The 17,132-nt window shown below is 47.0% G+C and overlaps 1 long non-coding RNA gene across 1 annotated transcript in view; it reads left to right on the forward strand.

Moving 5' to 3' along the window:
• Window positions 1-17,132, forward strand: part of Gm34992 — a 114,033-nt gene that overhangs the window by 37,900 nt on the left and 59,001 nt on the right. Inside the window, exon 2 of the long non-coding RNA XR_878387.2 lies at window positions 6,977-7,060. This is a non-coding gene — a long non-coding RNA (predicted gene, 34992). The remainder of the gene's footprint in view (window positions 1-6,976; window positions 7,061-17,132) is intronic.

Below are 17,132 nucleotides of genomic sequence, written 5' to 3' on the forward strand. Positions count from 1 at the left end.
GACTAGGTGACCTTATCCAGCCATTCAAGTTGCTGTGATGTATATGTATATGTGTATGTGTGTGTGTGTGTGTGTGTGTGTGTGTGTGTGTGTATGTGTGTGTGTATATGTGTGTGTGTGTATGTGTATGTGTGTGTGTATGTGAGTGTGTGTATGTATGTGTATGTGTATGTGTGTGTGTATATGTATATGTATATGTATATGTATATGTATATGTATATGTATATGTATATGTATATGTATATGTATATGTATATGTATATGTATATGTATAATGAGGTTCAGACCCTTATGTGAGTCAGAGGGGCCTGGAGCAGACATTAAAAAGAGAAAATACTGGCAGGAATATCTTTATCTCCTTAGAACTCCACAGATTGGTGACTTGAGAACAGGTGCTTATTTTACACTTACTAGAAGTCCAAGGTCAAGGCATAGACTGTTGCATCATGGGAAGCATCTCTCCTTTGTTCTCACAGGGCAGGAAGGACAAGAACTCAGAAAGGCTGAGAAAGGCCAGCTGTTGATGGAGTTTGAAAGAGACAAGAGACTGCTCTCTAGGGTCTGTGTGTTCTGGCTACCAATCCCATGCGTGATCACTGTTCCTCAGGACTTGGTCACCCCACAAAGGTCACACTACTTTGGGGACGATGTTTTTGAAGCACAGATTTACTGAAGGGATCCTGTCCTGGTTGGATTTTATTTTATTTTTTTGTGGACTTGACACGAGCCAGGGTTATCTGAGGAAATGCCTCCCCTTCCATCCCCTAGATTGGCCAATCTGCAAACCCATGTGGGAAGTTCTTGATTGATGATTGACATTGCCTCTAGCCAGATGACTCTAGTTGGGTGTCAGCTTGATGAAACTAGCCAGCACAAGCTTCTAATGAAAATGACCTTGAAGAAATGGCAGACAAAGAATTCAGAGGAAGGATTAGAACTCTGTTCAGTAGATGCAAAGACAACATTAATACACTGAGGTGGGAAAGAAAGGGCTGGATGAGATGTCAATGCTCAGTGGAATTCAGTGAAGAGCTAGCAGCCCTGAATCCCACCCTGAAGTACTGGGAGTGCTTAAGCCACACGAAAGCCATGCCTTCTTGACAGAGACAATTGCATTTTCTTTTGTGTGCTGCATGGCTGATACCTGGTTGGTGGACAGGGTGGCAGAGGCTGTCAACAGTGTGGATTGTGTCTCTCAGTGTGGAGACATGGAGGATTTCAATAAGGAACCAGTTAGCCCTTGAGAGCTAATCTGAAAACAGGAAGGTGGCTGGTATTTTTGTATGTGCAACATTATGTGTAATGTATCTGTCCTCAGTGGATACAGCCTAGTGGCCATCCAGTGGGAACAATGGATGGACTCAGCCTAAGGCAGGAGTCATGGGGACAGATTGAGGGGGGGGGGGACGCGTTACAGATACATGTGCTGGGTAGAGGTGGTAAGGTGAAGTGTCCTGAGTGATGGAGGTACTGCTGTCCGGAGGAGGTTGGCAGAGGGGCAGGGCAGGTGATGAGTATGACTAATGGATGCCTGAGTTTGAGGCTCAGGGGGTGACAATGGGTGGAGCTGCATGTGGTGGGAGCTGAGGCTCACTCTGAGGGATATCTCTATCTGAGAAAATGGAGGTGAGAGGCTGAGGAGTCTAAAGGTTAGGCCTGATTCTTCCTCACAGCCCCAGGCTCCTAGAAATAAGACTCAGACTCAAAATATATGTACAAATACCTTGTCTATATAGTTAGGCTCTTCTGTGACTAGTTCATAACATAAATTAACCCATGTAGTCTAACCTACAGTCCGCCATGTGGCTGGTTATCTGTATTCAGGTACCATGTGTCCATCTCCCTACATCTTCCTGGGCAAGTCTCCCTTGGCTAGCACTATCCCAGAATTCTTTTTTGCCTCCAGGATATCCCACATCCCATTTCCTGCCTAAGCCATAGGCTATCAGATTTATTATCGACAGGTGCCACATCCATACAGACACAAGATATTCGCTCTACAGTCCAGGAGGAGGGAACAGAGGCACTATATCTTTCAATCTCCTTACATGTTGGGTGCCACACACTAGTCACTGCTGTGTGAAAATGAGAGCCAAGTCCAGAGACAGAGGCTATCTCCTGCTCTGGACTGTCATCCTTGTCAGTCACCAAGAGCAGAAGTCTAACAGAAACAAAGAGGGGCTTACTCTATGGACAGGCATCCTGTTCCTTCTCCTGTGGGCTATGTGGATGGTGGGACACTTTGGTCAGAGAAAGAATGAGAAAGTTCAGCGTGACAGCCACAGGTGGTGGTAGTGTGCTGGGTGTCATGAATGGGGCTGGAGCCCATGCTAGCCTGTGCTTGGTCTCCTGCAATGTCCTTCATTCCTTGGCACAAGGGAACAAAATAAAGCCCTTCCCTGGGGACTGGGAAGGGCTGATCTCTCCACCTACCCTTTAGAACTGAAGGGCTGGGAAGCAGTGATCCCTGGGCTCATTGGGGATTAAAAAGTTCCTGTGTGCGTGTAGGCTTTATATTTTATATTTTCATGAATCCAAGGAGTGAGGACTGTGAGAACCAAAATGGGCCAGGCAGGGTGGATTCGAGGCTGAAAGGCCAGAGCTGGTCCTGAGACACTGGCTAGTAGGCATGTCCAAGAGTCATTTGTTGGAGAAGCAGAGCTGCCCCTGATAGGTGACAGTGCTGGGGAGGACAGCAGAAGGATAGCATATGGCCTGGGCTTCTATTCTATCTTCTGATTCTCTTGTATGGTCTCAGCAAAGGAGGCAGGGCTTTCTAAGGGCACCTCTCTGGGTGTCATGCTGGTGACACACTGTCCTGGGGGTACTGCTGAGAAACTCGTGTGTCTCAGGAGGAGGGTCCCCATCCATTCTGGGTGCCAGATCTCTGGGTACAGCTCTCCTGGGCCTGTGGAAGAATCTCCACATCACATAGGAATGCCCCCCATCCCCCCAGCCTTTCTTTGAATCTCTGGCTTGGATTTGGTCTCTCTTAGCATGAAGAAGGGAAATGTTGGAGGTGGGAATTAAACTCCCAATCACTTCCAGCAATCAATCACACAGTCACAGTTTACTCTTCCCAACACCCCTACCCCAGTACAATAAGTTCAGCAAAGCAACCGGATCGTGTTACAAGGAAAACTTAGACAAACTGGGTTTTAATGAGTTTTTGAAATGACCAGATGAATCACAGCACTCATAATTTAGTCAAAATCAACAGGCCTGCCATGGGACAGAGCACGGGGGCCGAGGATCAGAGCTCCTGCCCTGAGCAGTCACACCAAGGCGTGAGAAAATAAATATGAGCGGGGGGTTTAGGTTTTCAGGCGGAGGGACATGCAAGCCGCAATGCTTGGCCTTGATTGAGAGTCGAGAGAGGTGAATTTTGGAAATAGATTTTGGAACTAGTGTTTGGGAAGGTGGAAACAGGCCTCCTGTTCGCCATCAGATAAGGAGGGTGCAGAAATTTCTAGTGCCATCTCAAAGCTCCCAGGAAAACCATCCAGAATATCCTCCTCCAACCCCACACGTATAGCAAACACAAAGTGGTCCAAGTAGGGAGAATTCTTTTTGGTTTTGTTTTGAGATAGGGTCTCAGACTGGCCTTGTACTCACTGTACCTAGGAATAAACATGGATATCTGATCCTCCTGCCTCTTCTTCCTCACTCCTAGGATTATAGGTGTGCGTCATCATCTCACATTTATAAGGTGCTGGGAATCAAACCCAGGGCCTCATGCCTGCTAGGCAAGAGCTCTGCATACAAGCTGAGCTCCATAGCCCAGTCTCCTGTAGGAAGTTTAAGAGGGAGGAAGTTTTTGTTTTTGTTTTTTTTTTTTTAGCTGAGAACATTCAGCTTTGAACCTGGCCTATCTACCAGGCCTCTTGCTCTCCTGTGAATGTACTTCCTGTTGTAACTTCATTGAGACTCAAAATTTCATTGTCTCTGTATGTACCTGTGTGGTGCATGCACGTGTGGAGTCCAGAGGTCAATGTCAGGTGTCAACAATTGGCTAGACTGGACGAACAGTCCCAGGATCCTTTTCTCTCCACCCCACCCCTCATGCCACCATACCCAGCTTTTTATTTGAGTGCATAGGATTTGAACTCGGGTCTTCATGCTTGCATAGCAAGCACACCGCCACTCACCCAGTCAGGCCCCAGTTCTTTGTTTCCTTTAATCTGGTTTGCTTGTTTGTTTTGAGACAAGAGTCTCTAAGTAGTCCTGGCTAGTCTAGCACATTCATTCAGTGGTCCTCTGGCAACCGGGTGAGTGCTGGGTGCTGGCGTTTGAGATGGATTTACTTTATCCTGGCACCTCTGCTCAGTGCCTCCCTCCACTCCCATCCCTCTGTTACTGTGTGGCTGAGCAGATGAAAGCACTTAGTCTCCCTGTCTTTCCCTTCCCGTTGGGCTCCATCACTCCAGGCTTGAGCAGAGTCCCAGAGTCTGGGGGATTGCTGACACCCCACTCACCTCAGGATCTGTCCTCTTTATGGTGGGACACACTCATCTCCCTCCATGATAGGAGGCTTCCCTCACCACCTGCCTTGCCGGCAGCCTCGCAAAGACCTCCAGAGTCCTCTCTCTGGAATCACCTGCCCACGTGCCTGCTATCCTCGGCAAGCATTGGAGGAGAAGCTACCTACCTCTCCAGAATGCCCACCCAAAGCGGGGCTCAAAAGCACACCTCAGATAAAAGGCTGCTTTGATAGAACCTGTGGGAGGCATGTGTGCAGAGCCCCTCTGCACACGCAACTTGGCACACACTGCTTTTGTTTCTAAGGTTGGTTCCAATAAATGGGAGTTAGGGCAATTGTGCCAAAACCACAGAATGAATCAGCTATTTCTCTAAAAGCCAGCCAGACTTTCTCTGGAATCTGCCGGGAGGCAATGGGAACCTGTGAAGATCTTGGTGGCTTCCAGGCCTCTATTGACTTGGTATGGGGAACTGGGACAGGGCAGGGGGCGTGGATTTTGAAGAACATCCTATTGGCTTACAGACAATTCTGCTAGGCTCCACCCAACAGTTGCCTAGCAATAGCTTGCTTTACCACCTCAGCTATTACTACCTGCACTACCACCAGATTCATGAGCCAGGTGTGGCACCTTATAAGGGGACTGCTCGCTACCCTACCCATCTCTTCTCGTCGTCATCGTCATCATCGTAGTCGTTGTCCTCCTCCTGGTCCTCCTCATCCTCATCCTCCTCGTCCTTCTCCTCCTCGTTGTCCAGTCTTCCTCGTCTTCCTACTCCTTCTTTCCTCTGTCCCCTCCCCAGTTCGCAGTGTTTCTAGCTTCTCTCTCTCTCTCTCTCTCTCTCTCTCTCTCTCTCTCCCTCCCTCCCTCCCTCCCTCCCTCCCCTCCCTCCCCTTTCTCTAACTCTATCCCTTTTCCAGGTCCCTGCTCCTCTCTCTTCCCACATAAACTTCCTTTAATACTTAACCAGACACATGGCCTGATTTCCCAGGGGGACACCTTGGCATTGGCCCACCAGGTACCCTCTTACTCCTGCCGGTGCACCATTATATTGCAGCATATTTCATATCACATCCTCATAGCATTCCTGATCACCCTGAAGTGATCATAGTCCCTGGGACACCTCAAGAATGTTCTAGACTCTGAATGAGCTGTCTATGCAATGGCAGGCCTAGAGAGACTCAAGGCAAATGACAGTCAGAAGATCAAGGTGACCAAAGCACATGGCAGCATGGCCAGGGATGGTCTGGGGTCACAGGGCACTGAGGGAAGGTCTAGATGTCCGGGTGAGTCCTGTTAGTGTCCAGGTATGGGGGTGACTCCCAAGACCAAAAGACTCAAGTCAAAGGCTCCTGTTGGTTTAGGCAAGGGCACCTATCATGTACTTCAGAAACAGGCCCTAGAACCAGAGGTTAAACAGCCAAGAAGCAGGCCTAGAGACTCACTAGATACACAGAAGAACCAGCTAAGATTTTAGGAAGAGCACATGGCATGGCTAAGTTCCAGGGCCAGAAGCCAGGACGAAGAATGGGGTAGGAGTTGGGGAATCAGGATTGGACCAGACAGACAGGTACTGGGGCCAGGGCTCCAGAGCAGGAACCTGGAACCTTGCGTAGCTGGGTGAGACTGCTGAGTTTACGTCTCCTCTTTAATTTTCCATTTTCAGGCTTCATTTTTGTACTCTTCTAGAGAAGCACAAACAGAGAGACTGTCAAATGCTTTGCTAAATATATCTTTGCCTCTTCCTGTTTTTTTTAAAGCCTGTAGATCAGTGGTTCTCAACCTGTGGATTGTGACCATGGGGAACACACATATTTCCAGTGGGCTTAGGAACCCCGAACCATAAATTTACTTTCCTTGCTGCTTTAGAACTGTAATTTTGTTACTGAGTAGTGTCTCAGTTCCCAAGGACATCAGAAATATGTTTCCCAATAGTCTCGGCCCACAGGTTGAGAACCAGTGCTATAAATTCAGTTATTTCCTTCCTTCCTTCCTTCCTTCCTTCCTTCCTTCCTTCCTTCCTTCCTTCCTTCCTTCCTTGTTTAGACAAGATTTCCTGTATTTTGGGCTGCTTATCCCTTGCCATATATCTGAGAATAATCTTCCTGCCTCTAGTTTCCTAGTGCCTGGATTACAGGTGTGTAATCCCTCCCTCCCTCCCGCCCTCCCTTCCTTCCTTCCCTCCTTCCTTCCCTCCTTCCTTATTCCTTCCTTTCTTCCTTATTCCTTCCTTCCTTCCTTCCTTCCTTCCTTCCTTCCTTCCTTCCTTCCTTCCTTCCTTAGACAAGATTTCCTGCATTATGGGCTGCTTATCCCTTGCCATATATCTGAGAATAATCTTCCTGTCTCTAGCTTCCTAGTGCCTGGATTACAGGTGTGTACACCACACTCAGTGTATTGGGTGCTGGGGACTGAACCCAGTGTTTCGTGGTTGCTAGGAAAGCTCTCTCTACCTATTGAGCCAGGACTTCTGCCCTCATTATTACTGTTCTCTGCAGGTGGAGACTGGCATGGAGTGATCCCTGGGCTTGCCCCTGCACACAGCAGGACACCACTACCATGTCTAGTGTTAGACTATTCAGGTAACATTGGTTCCTTTTCCTCTCTCTTCTTCCTTCTCTTCCCTCCTCTGTTTCTTCCTTCCTTGAAAAGCTGTACAAATTAACTTACTTTTTAAAATGGAGATAAAAAACTTTAAAAATTAAATCTTTAAAAAATTCAAAGGTAAAACCTTTGAAAATTAAAACAAAACAGGACGCTAGAAGGTGAACTTCCCTAGGAAGCCAGACCCTTGACATCAAGGCAGATGGAGAGGTCGGAAGGGTCTCAGGAGTGGAAGCATTGTGGGCCCACTCTGCCAAGCTGTGGGGTCTCCTCAGAATGGGAAGGACTCTGACCCACAGAGGATGTCCTTGCCTGCCTCCCGAGCCCTGCCTCCATCTTCTCCACGCTCACACACGAGCTGGGAAATGTGATCCAACAAGAGAGAATGTCACTGCTTCAGGGAGCCCTTGCGTTGGGCTCTCGCCTTATTAAATTGCAGGCATCAGAGGCCATGGAGTGTGGTGTCGCTGACTTCATATTACAAATGGGCGCACACAGGGACATTAACCAGACATCTCTCCCTGTTCACACAGGGTTTGGGCTGGAGAAAAGCATTTGGCTTTTGTTCAGATTCTCTCCATCTGTCACCCCAGCCCTCAAACATTCTGCCTTTCGTATGAGAGACAGCAGATAATTTCATCTGAACACGAGAAACACTCCCTTCATACCATTATTAGGAATTAAACCGCAAACTAACTTGCTTTAACCTTCAAGAAAACATCCTTCTCCTTTGTGTCTTGTCATAGGCGAGGGTAGCTGGGACTATCACAATATAGGAATTGGGAGCACCGGGTGTGAGGCAGGGGTAGACGGGGTCAAAGGTAAAATGTCAGCCTAGTATAGGGTCCAGTAATGAGAGTTAGGAAATGCATGTTCAGGAGATGGGTTACTTCACGGTGACCTTGGCCATAACTATAGCTAGCCTTTTGCCAGGCTTTCAAAGGGGTCATCCCAGGGCAATGCTTTTGCTGTACTCTGTGTCACAGATGAAGCACCAAAGTGCTGCTGTGTGTCTCAGCATCCTTCCCCAAGATCACTGATCGCTGGATTCTGAGCTATAAGAGAAAAACAACAAATTCTGCGGATATGAGTAGCCATGCTGGTCACCTCCACCCACCAAGAGCTGTGCCCCACTTATGCTCTTCTATGATACTTGTTGAACAATCTCCTAACAGAAAGGTCTGAGTCCTCAAAGGACATCGAGGGTATAGGACTTGACATACCCTCCCATTCACTCAGGATCTTTAAAAACCAAGATGTTTGATTTTAGAACCAGTCTATGTTTAGGGAATCTCAGGACCTGCTCACCACTCCCGTTCTCGGAGGAGCCTCCTCCTGAGGGAAATTACTATGAAGGATAAGCAGCAGATTTGACCCGTGTCTGCCCCGAGACACAAGCAAGCAAGGCTGTCTTGTTGAGAAGCCACTGATCCAGGGAAACAAAGCCTAGATGGGATGACTGTGCTATGTGAGTTTCTCAGGGCAGACTGACCATAGCAGAGTGGTTAGCATCTGAGTTTCCAGAGTCTGTATTTGATCCATGATTACCAACCCTGTGGTTGGTGAGTTCCTGTGTTTGTGGAGAGCTTTTCTGATTGTGACTTATTACAAACGGGCTTCTAAAGATTTACTTTAAATATACTACATTTGGGGACTAGCGAGATGGCTCAATGGATAAAGCGCTTGCTATGCCACCAGGAGGACCAAAATTCAAATCTCCAGCACTCAACGTCGACTCTAGGCAGCCATGGTAGTCTTCCTAAAACCCCAGAACTCATGAAGCAAGACAGGAGATCTCTGGGGCAAGCTGAGTAGCTAGTTAGAATTAGCAAGCTCCAGATATGGCGGGAGACCCTGCTTCAATCAATAAAGTGGAGCTCCAGGAAGGTGCCTGTTGTTGCCGTCAGGCCTCCACATGCTCCACATGCAGGTACACATATGTGCACCTGCACACACACATACACACGAGCCTACACATATGCTGACAGATTTGAAGTGGCTCAGAGCTAGTTGCCTTCGAATTCAGTCTGTTTTGCATCTATTTTGATTTTTACTATCCATGCCAAAGCTGCTTGCCAGCTATGAATCTAGCATTGGGAATCCACATAGGAAAAATATAATTAAAATTAGCATTGATTTGTACGATGGAACCTTGCAGAAGATCAAAGCAACATAACCAAGGTGGCCTGAAGGTCTCATGTCTGAAGGACACTGCTTCTCACTGTCAAGGTGCCTACTTTTCCTTAATGGTCTCAGCTATGCAGAACATTTATCCAGGGCCTTGAAAATGGGGACGTTCACAACTAAGGGAACTGGGCACTTCTAAAAAGTGAGAAGCAAGTGTGAACATCTGTGGTCCATGGTTCCCTCACTCCCACCCAGGAATGATGAAATGAAAAACTAGTTCTGTTTCTCTTTCTGACAAACCGTCACATTTAACCTCCTGTCAGGGACCGAATAGCAGGAAGCTCCCCTGTGGACCTTGACTGCGAATCTCAGTCCCACTCCGAAGCAGAGGCTAACCAGGAGGAAACCACACATCTCTGGAGATGACTGTTCTGTTACATACTTTTACCAAGCAGGGTAGATATTCTTAATGATAAATGCAGGATCTACTCCTTGGGCTGTCATTTAAATGTCACAAGTCAGAGTATGCTTAGAGAAAAAACTGGAATAAGTCAAACTTTCTCAAAGTTGGTTTTGGCTAATGTCAAATAAGTACATTTCTCTTTCCAGTGCAGAGAGCTGTATATCAAATGAGAGCCATTTCTGGCAGTGCGGCTTCATTGAGCATTGCTTCATTGGGTAGCGTTGTTTCTCTAGTCAGGAGCAAAATGGGAGGTTTATAGTGTGTTGGTGTTGCTCGGCCCTAATGTATGCTCTATATTTGTACCTGGAAAATGTGTGTGTGTGTGTGTGTGTGTGTGTGTGTGTGTGTGTGTGTGTGTGTGTGTGTGCCTGTCTGCCTGTGCATGTATCCCTGTGTGTTTCTGAGTGTCTGGACATGTGTGTATCTGTGCATATCTGTGCATGTGTGTATCTTTGCATGTGTGTATTTCTCTGTGTGTCTGTGCATGTGTCTATTTGTATGCCTGTTTCTTTTACCTGTTATCACTGCAGATACTAACTTCTTTCATACTTTAAGAATGATTTGGCAAAGAGAAAAATATTTTCATTTCTAACAAGCTGTTCTAACAAATGTCTGCAACCTGGATAGCTTAAGACAAAAGAGAGATCTTCTTTAGCAGATCTGGGGAGGGAGGAGTCAGAAATGAGGGGTCCTAAGGTCTTCTTCTGGGGGTTCCAGATAAGCTTCCTTGCCCCCCACACTGGATTCTGCTAGCCTTCCCAGCACATGGCTGTCACATATCCCACTTTCCGCCTCCCCTTTCACCTGGCCATTCCTGGGGCATCTCCTATCTGTCACTCTGTGACTTCATTCTTGTACCTTCCTTTCATAGGGATGCTAGACACTGGATTAAGCCCAGTCCTCAATACAGTGGGTCCTCATCATTTCTACACATATGCATGTGTGCACACATGTGCAGGTGCATTTGGAGGCCAGAAGATAACCTTGGGTGTCATCCACAAGAATGCCATCCACTTCCTTTCGGACAGGGTCTCCCATTGACCAGGATAGGCTAGACTAGATGGCCATTGAGCCAAAAGGTTCTACATGTCACTGCCTCCTGGTGCTGTGATAATGAGCTACACATTCAGATTTCAAGTAAGTTCTGGGGATCAAACTCAGGTCTTCATGCTTGCAAGGCAAGCCCTTCACCCCCTGAGGTATTTTTCCCAGCCTTAATGTGAGGCTCATACTAATTTGATTGTATCAGCAAAGACTCTTATTCCAAATAAAGGCATACTCACTTACTCCTAAGAGCCATGATTTGCATGTATTTTGGGGGTATCCAAGTGGACCTGCTATCAAGGCATATGCATAGACTTAAAAGGTGACTGAGTAGGAACCACACACACACACACACACACACACACACACACAGAGAGAGAGAGAGAGAGAGAGAGAGAGAGAGAGAGAGAGAGAGAGAGAGAGAGAGAAAGAGAGGGGGGGCAAGGGAGCAAATACAGGATTCTCTGGACCAGATTCTGAAGACAGGCTTGGGGCTGAGGCTTCAGCAGACATGCTCCCTCACCCCCTGGTTCTGTGACAATGGACGCTCAGTGGCTGAGGGATTGTGATTCATGTCCAGGCAGGGGCAGACATCTGGGTAACTAATAAAATAACAGGTGTGCGGTGCATGTGGCAGAGAGGACCCAGCAGACCTGCCATCCTGGCTCAGTGCTTCTTCACTGGAATGTTCATCTGTTGTGTAGAAACCTTGTTCAGGCGATGAACCAAGCCTGACATGGCGCTCTCAAACCCAATTCCCCCTCCAGCTCGCATGGAGTTCTGCAATGCTGTGCAAATAATCCCGACATCGTCTGCTTTTATGGATTCTATGGAGCCAAATCCTAGTCATGTCCCATGAGTATACACCCACAGGAAGTATGTTTTCTGAAATTACATTTTAAGGCCTTGATTGGAATGCTAAGGATGTTAAAAGTTGTCTAAAAAGGAAACATGGAATTTTTTTTTTTTAGTTTGCTTTTGTACATTACCTTATGAAATTTTCAGAATTCTAAAACCAGAAAATGTGCTCTTCTGCAAATCCTATTCATAGCTCCCCTCGGGCCATGTGGAGCTGTGAGCCACAGGTGTGTTGTGGCAGCTTAGGGACTCAGCTCTCAGCATCTGCAGGCTGGGGGTCCAGGATGGTAGTGACAACAGAGCAATTTCTCTTCAGGTTTCTCTTCTGGACTGTACATGGGGCCATGCTGTATAATCTTATTTAACCTTATTCTCCCCCTTTAAGGGCCTATCCCTAAAGGCTGTCATATCCTGAGGTCTTGGGGAATCAGGACTTGCACCTCTGACCTCTGGGAGCACCACTCAATTTGTAGTTGTTATAGAGCAGGGCTTCTCAAGCTGTGGGTCATTCATGACCCCTTTGGAGGCTGAATGGCCCTTTCACAGGGGTCACATAGCAGATATGCTGCATATCAGACATTTACAATTCATAACAGTAGCAAAATTACAGTTATAAAGCAGCAACAAAAGCAATTTTATGGTTGGGGGTCACCATACCATGAGGAACTATATTAAAGGGTCACAGCATTAGGAAGGTTGAGAACCACTGCTATAAAGGAACTTATAGTGAGACTAGTTAACTGCCAGTTAGATGAGTGCATTCTGCCTGCTCAATGAGTACATTCAAGTGCATTTCCATAGCTTAAGATGTTGTGGCTATCCCATTCATGAGCTCACAGCAATGCTGGCTACCAGGGCAAGACTGAACCAGCCATAAATAGACAATCTGCAAGCTATGACCCTCCTAATAATCCCTGAAGAGCTATTATGGGTTGACAGTTGGCAGGGAGAATCATTCTTGTTGGAGGATGTGGTCACTGGTGTTGCTCCAGTGGATGGCCCTTCTCCCCTGTGAACACGGGCAGCACTAACTGGCCTTAGTGGGTACTTGGACTTAGTTACTTTCCCGTAGCTGTCATAAAACACCATAACCAAGGCAACTTATTTTTTTTTAAAAAAGGACTTATATGGGCTTATAATTCCAGATTTGGAGTCGGTGCTGGTAAAGCAAAGGCAGCATAGAGCAGGCATGGTGGATGGGAAGGCAGCTGAAAGCTCACATCTTGAATTGTATAAGTACAAAGTAGGGAGAAATCTGCTAGGAGTGCCTTGAATCTTTAAACTCACAAAGTCCACCCTCAATGGCATACTTCCTTCTGGAAGGCCATACCTCCCAAATCCCTCGTGACCAGCAGAACCAAATGAGAACCAAGTGTTCAAATCCCTGGGACCATGGTGGATATCTCATTCAAACCAGCACAGTGGGTTATATATGAAGTTAGGAGGGAGGACATGTGGGAGAAGATATGGGGGAGTTAGAGAGGAAGTGAAGGGTAAACATAGCCAGATTTCATTGTGTACCTGCATGATTACACGTCTGTAATCTTGGTGCTAGGAAAAGAGATCCCTTGGCTCATTGGCCAGTCAGTCTAGCCGGTTAGTGAGCTCCAGGCTAGGTGACAGACTCTTTTTCATAAAATAAGATAGAGCTAGCCTTTATACACTTGGGTGCCCATACAAGTATGCACCATACGTGTGTGTGTGTGTGTGTGTGTGTGTGTGTGTGTGTGTGTGTGTGTGTGTGTTGGTTTGAATATGCTTGGCTCAGGGAGTGGCACTATTAGGAGGTGTGGCCTTGTTGGAGTAGGTGTGTCACTGTGGGAATAGATTTTAAGACCTCCATTCTAGCTGCCTGGAAGCCAGTCTTCTCCTGTTTGCCCTGGGAACAAGATGTTGAACCCTCAGGTCCTCCAGCCCCATATCAGCCTGGATGCTTCCATACTCCCACCTTGATGATAGTGGACTGAACCTCTGAACCTGTAGGCCAGCCCCAATTAAATGTTATCCTTTAAAGAGTTGCCTTGTTCATGGTGTCTCTTCACAGCAGTAAAATCTTAACTAAGACAGTATCCATATCGTTATATCACAAAGTAAAAAGACGCAGCCCTCTTATATTGATGATGCAGTGTATTCTATTTCATTCTGTCTTTCCCCAATAAATTCTGGTCGCTTGGTTAAGCACCTAGGATATGATGGCAGAAGACACCATCCCTAACTCCATGGAACCTTTAGTCTAAACCAGGGAAAGAGGCAAGTGATGGGGTAAGTACCAGCTTGGAGGGGTGCAGGCAGAACCAAGGGTAGATAGGAACTACCATTGCTACTGTGGGGATGTGGGACCCATGGGGATGAGGGGGACACTTGCCGTGCCCACTGCAACCAGAATGGGCAGGTGTGGGTGGGAGTATTGTTGGACAGGACACTTGGAATTTGTCTCTCCTCTGCCCCAGCTCTCTGTTCCTGCTCTCTGTGCCAGGTGGCTGACATTTGTGGTCTGCTAAGTCTCCTCTACCTCCTAAGCTCAGGAGTGAGGATTGCTGACCCAAGTCAAAAAGGAAGAGAAGACCACAATCTGGAGTCTTGTCTCTCCTGACTCTGCCTGGAGGAGGGGTGCCTGCTCTCCTTATTCTGATTACATCAATTCTCCATGGCCCAAACAGACCTTCCCCAGTCTCTGGCCTTTCCCTCACTCCTTCCAGGTACTTCAGTTGCATTACTATACCGAAAACCCAGGCAGTCTCTTAACTTTATAAGAAAAAAATCCTTGTGTAATGGATAGCTTGGAGCTTCAAGGACAACCCCTTGGCCTTAGCCTGTCACAATCAAGATTCTCTGAAAGGAAGAGATAAGATGCCACAGGGAATACGAAGCCAACAAGAGAGCAGGGACCCACAGTTCCACCAAAGTACCAAGTTCCCAAACTATCTAAGGACTTCCCACTAAGTCCAACCTCTTAAAAGTGCCACCACCTTCTAACAGCAGCAACCTAAAGACGAAGCCTCCTAGACACGAGCCTTTGCAGACCACACTCCGACAGCATCCAAATCAGAACAGGGGATCACAGCAGCAAATATGCCACCCACTCACATGAGTCTAGGTTCTAGCAGGCTCCAGGCACAAGAGTGTTTACCAAAGTGCAGTCAGGTAGAGGAAGCAGGAAGAGTGCCAGGCAAGACAGGCCTCATCAGGCCATTCCAATCCCATGCGTGCAAGTGAAGCCCATTGCTTTGCATTGTTCTCTTTTGGTCACATCACAGTTATCCAGCTCTATATCTGCCTCTTCCCCTGAGCTATCCCATTCTCCTCCAACTGCTTTAAAAACAAAATGTTGAGTTAAATTAGAACAGAATCGTGAAATTGTTTGCCTGAGTCTCTTCTGGGATGGAGCCAGCTGCGCTTGTCTGGGCTCATCTTGAACGAGAGAACATCTGAGAAAATACCGTGTTTGCACGAAGCTCTCCTGCCTTTTAACGGAGACACCGAGGATAAACACAAGGCTGTCCATTTGTTCCTTCTAGCTCCAGAGACTGAAATCCCAGTTTCTGAGTAGCTGCTACAGTTCATTATTTATGTGATGGGACAATGCCAGCAGGTTCCTCTTGGGGAGCTGCCTATCCCAAGGCTGTAGAGAGGACTTAACAAAGTCTCTAAGCAATAGTGGCAGCCCTGGTTCATGTTAGATGCTGTTACTTGGGGAGATATTGAGGCAGTGAGACCCTAAGGGATGGTGGGACAGAGAGACTGCCTTCCTCACCACAGGAAGGGATGAAAGGAGGCAGAGAGGAATCTATATTTCCAGTCCTTAGAGGTGACAGTGAGGCATCATGGGTGTTAGAATATTAGTACATATGGTTCACATGAAATTGGGTGCATTGAGCTTATAAAATCCCTCCTGTTTCTTATTTAAGAAATGCAGTCCTTGCACCAGGGAAATCTATGCTACACCAGCAGATATTTTGAGCAAAGAGGGCTTTTTGTTTTTGTATCACTCTGTTCGTTTATGCACGTGTGAATGCATACATAATGGGGGGCGGGGGGGGATGATTTTAGTTTCAAAAATTTGAGGAAGACTCCTCAATGTCTGAGGCTGTGGCATCTGGTAGTTTGAGCCAATTAGTTCTGGATGCATGGGAGGGGAAAGATTAGGTTTTGTTTACATGTACATTTCTGCATATGCTCCAGGCCGATTTCCACTTGAGGGTGAATACCAAGATCTCAGGATTTAGGGTGTGCCTGGAAGGGCTGGTGTGACCCATCCTGCTCTGACCTGCTCATGCCCGGTGCCTCCTTCAAAGGTTTAGTACTCCAAATTAGGGTGACACTCCAGGAAGAAAATTAATGTCACATAAACTTGGACATGCTAGATTACCAGGGCTATGTCAAACTGTTATATTTGCCAGCACTCACATAGGAAGGATATGGTGTTTGAAATGAGAAATGTCCCTCAGAGACTTGTATATTTGAATACTTGATCCAGTGAATGACTCCGGTTCTGGATGGGGGATTGTGAAGCCTTTAGGAAGTAGAACCTCATCGGAGGAAGTGTATCACTGGGGGCGGGCATTAAGCGTATACAGCCTGAACCCATTCTGTTATCTTGACTTCCTGTGTGTGGATTGAAATATGCTCATCAAGATTCCTGCTACTGACCACATGCTTGCCCAGCCTCTCATCCTGCCCTGGGCATCATGATAGACTCTGTCCTCTGGAACCACAAGTGGGCCCACTGTATGGGATATGACAGTATGTTTTGGCTCTCAAAATAATAACTTAAGTTTCTCCCACCACATAAACATTACAGGCTCTTTGAAAGGAAACAGATCGGAACATAAAGGTGGCCATTGAGATGGCTCAGTGGGTAAAGCCACTGTTGTGGGGTATCTATCCAAGAAGACTGCTCAGAGATGAGTTTAAGCCAATAGGAAGTCTTCATTAGCCACCCAGGGACTACACTGGGTGTTTGGGATCCCAGTGTAGTCCAGAGCCTTTCTCAGGGTGGCTTTTAAGTGCAAACATCATATCCTGGGTTGATACACTTCAGTCAACAAGAGCAGCTAGCCAGAAGCAGAACTACGGAGGCCCAAGAGCAAGTTCCGTACATTTAGAGACTTTCCCAGAGCTAGAGCTGGGTTAGACCTCTGCTTTCACTTTGGCAGGTGCTGCTGTCTACCTGCTGAGTTTTATGGCCTGAATGGTGCTCCCATCATGGAGTCAGCTGTGCTAAGGTCTAGGGCCCTATTGCAGCACAACCTAACAGAAAGAGACAACCGACTCCAGAAAGTTGTCCTCTGACCATCACACATGTACCTTGGAAGGCATGTACCTACACACGGACACAGCCACACAGATGAATACATGTAATGAAAAGGTAAGAAAAAAGAAGAAAAGGTTAAAGTGTACTTTCAGGATATTGGCTGCTGTCATTTTGGGGGCCACTCTGTCAGTGTTCTGTCTAGGCCTGAGTGTATTTTTTTCTCATGTCCCGTTTCATCACCTGCCTTGTTCACTGGGTAGGAACCAGCCAGGTGAAGTCACAGTCAATGGTTGCACAATATTTT

Source organism: Mus musculus, chromosome 1, assembly GCF_000001635.26.
Source record: "Mus musculus strain C57BL/6J chromosome 1, GRCm38.p6 C57BL/6J".
NCBI classification, from domain to species: Eukaryota; Metazoa; Chordata; class Mammalia; order Rodentia; family Muridae; genus Mus; species Mus musculus.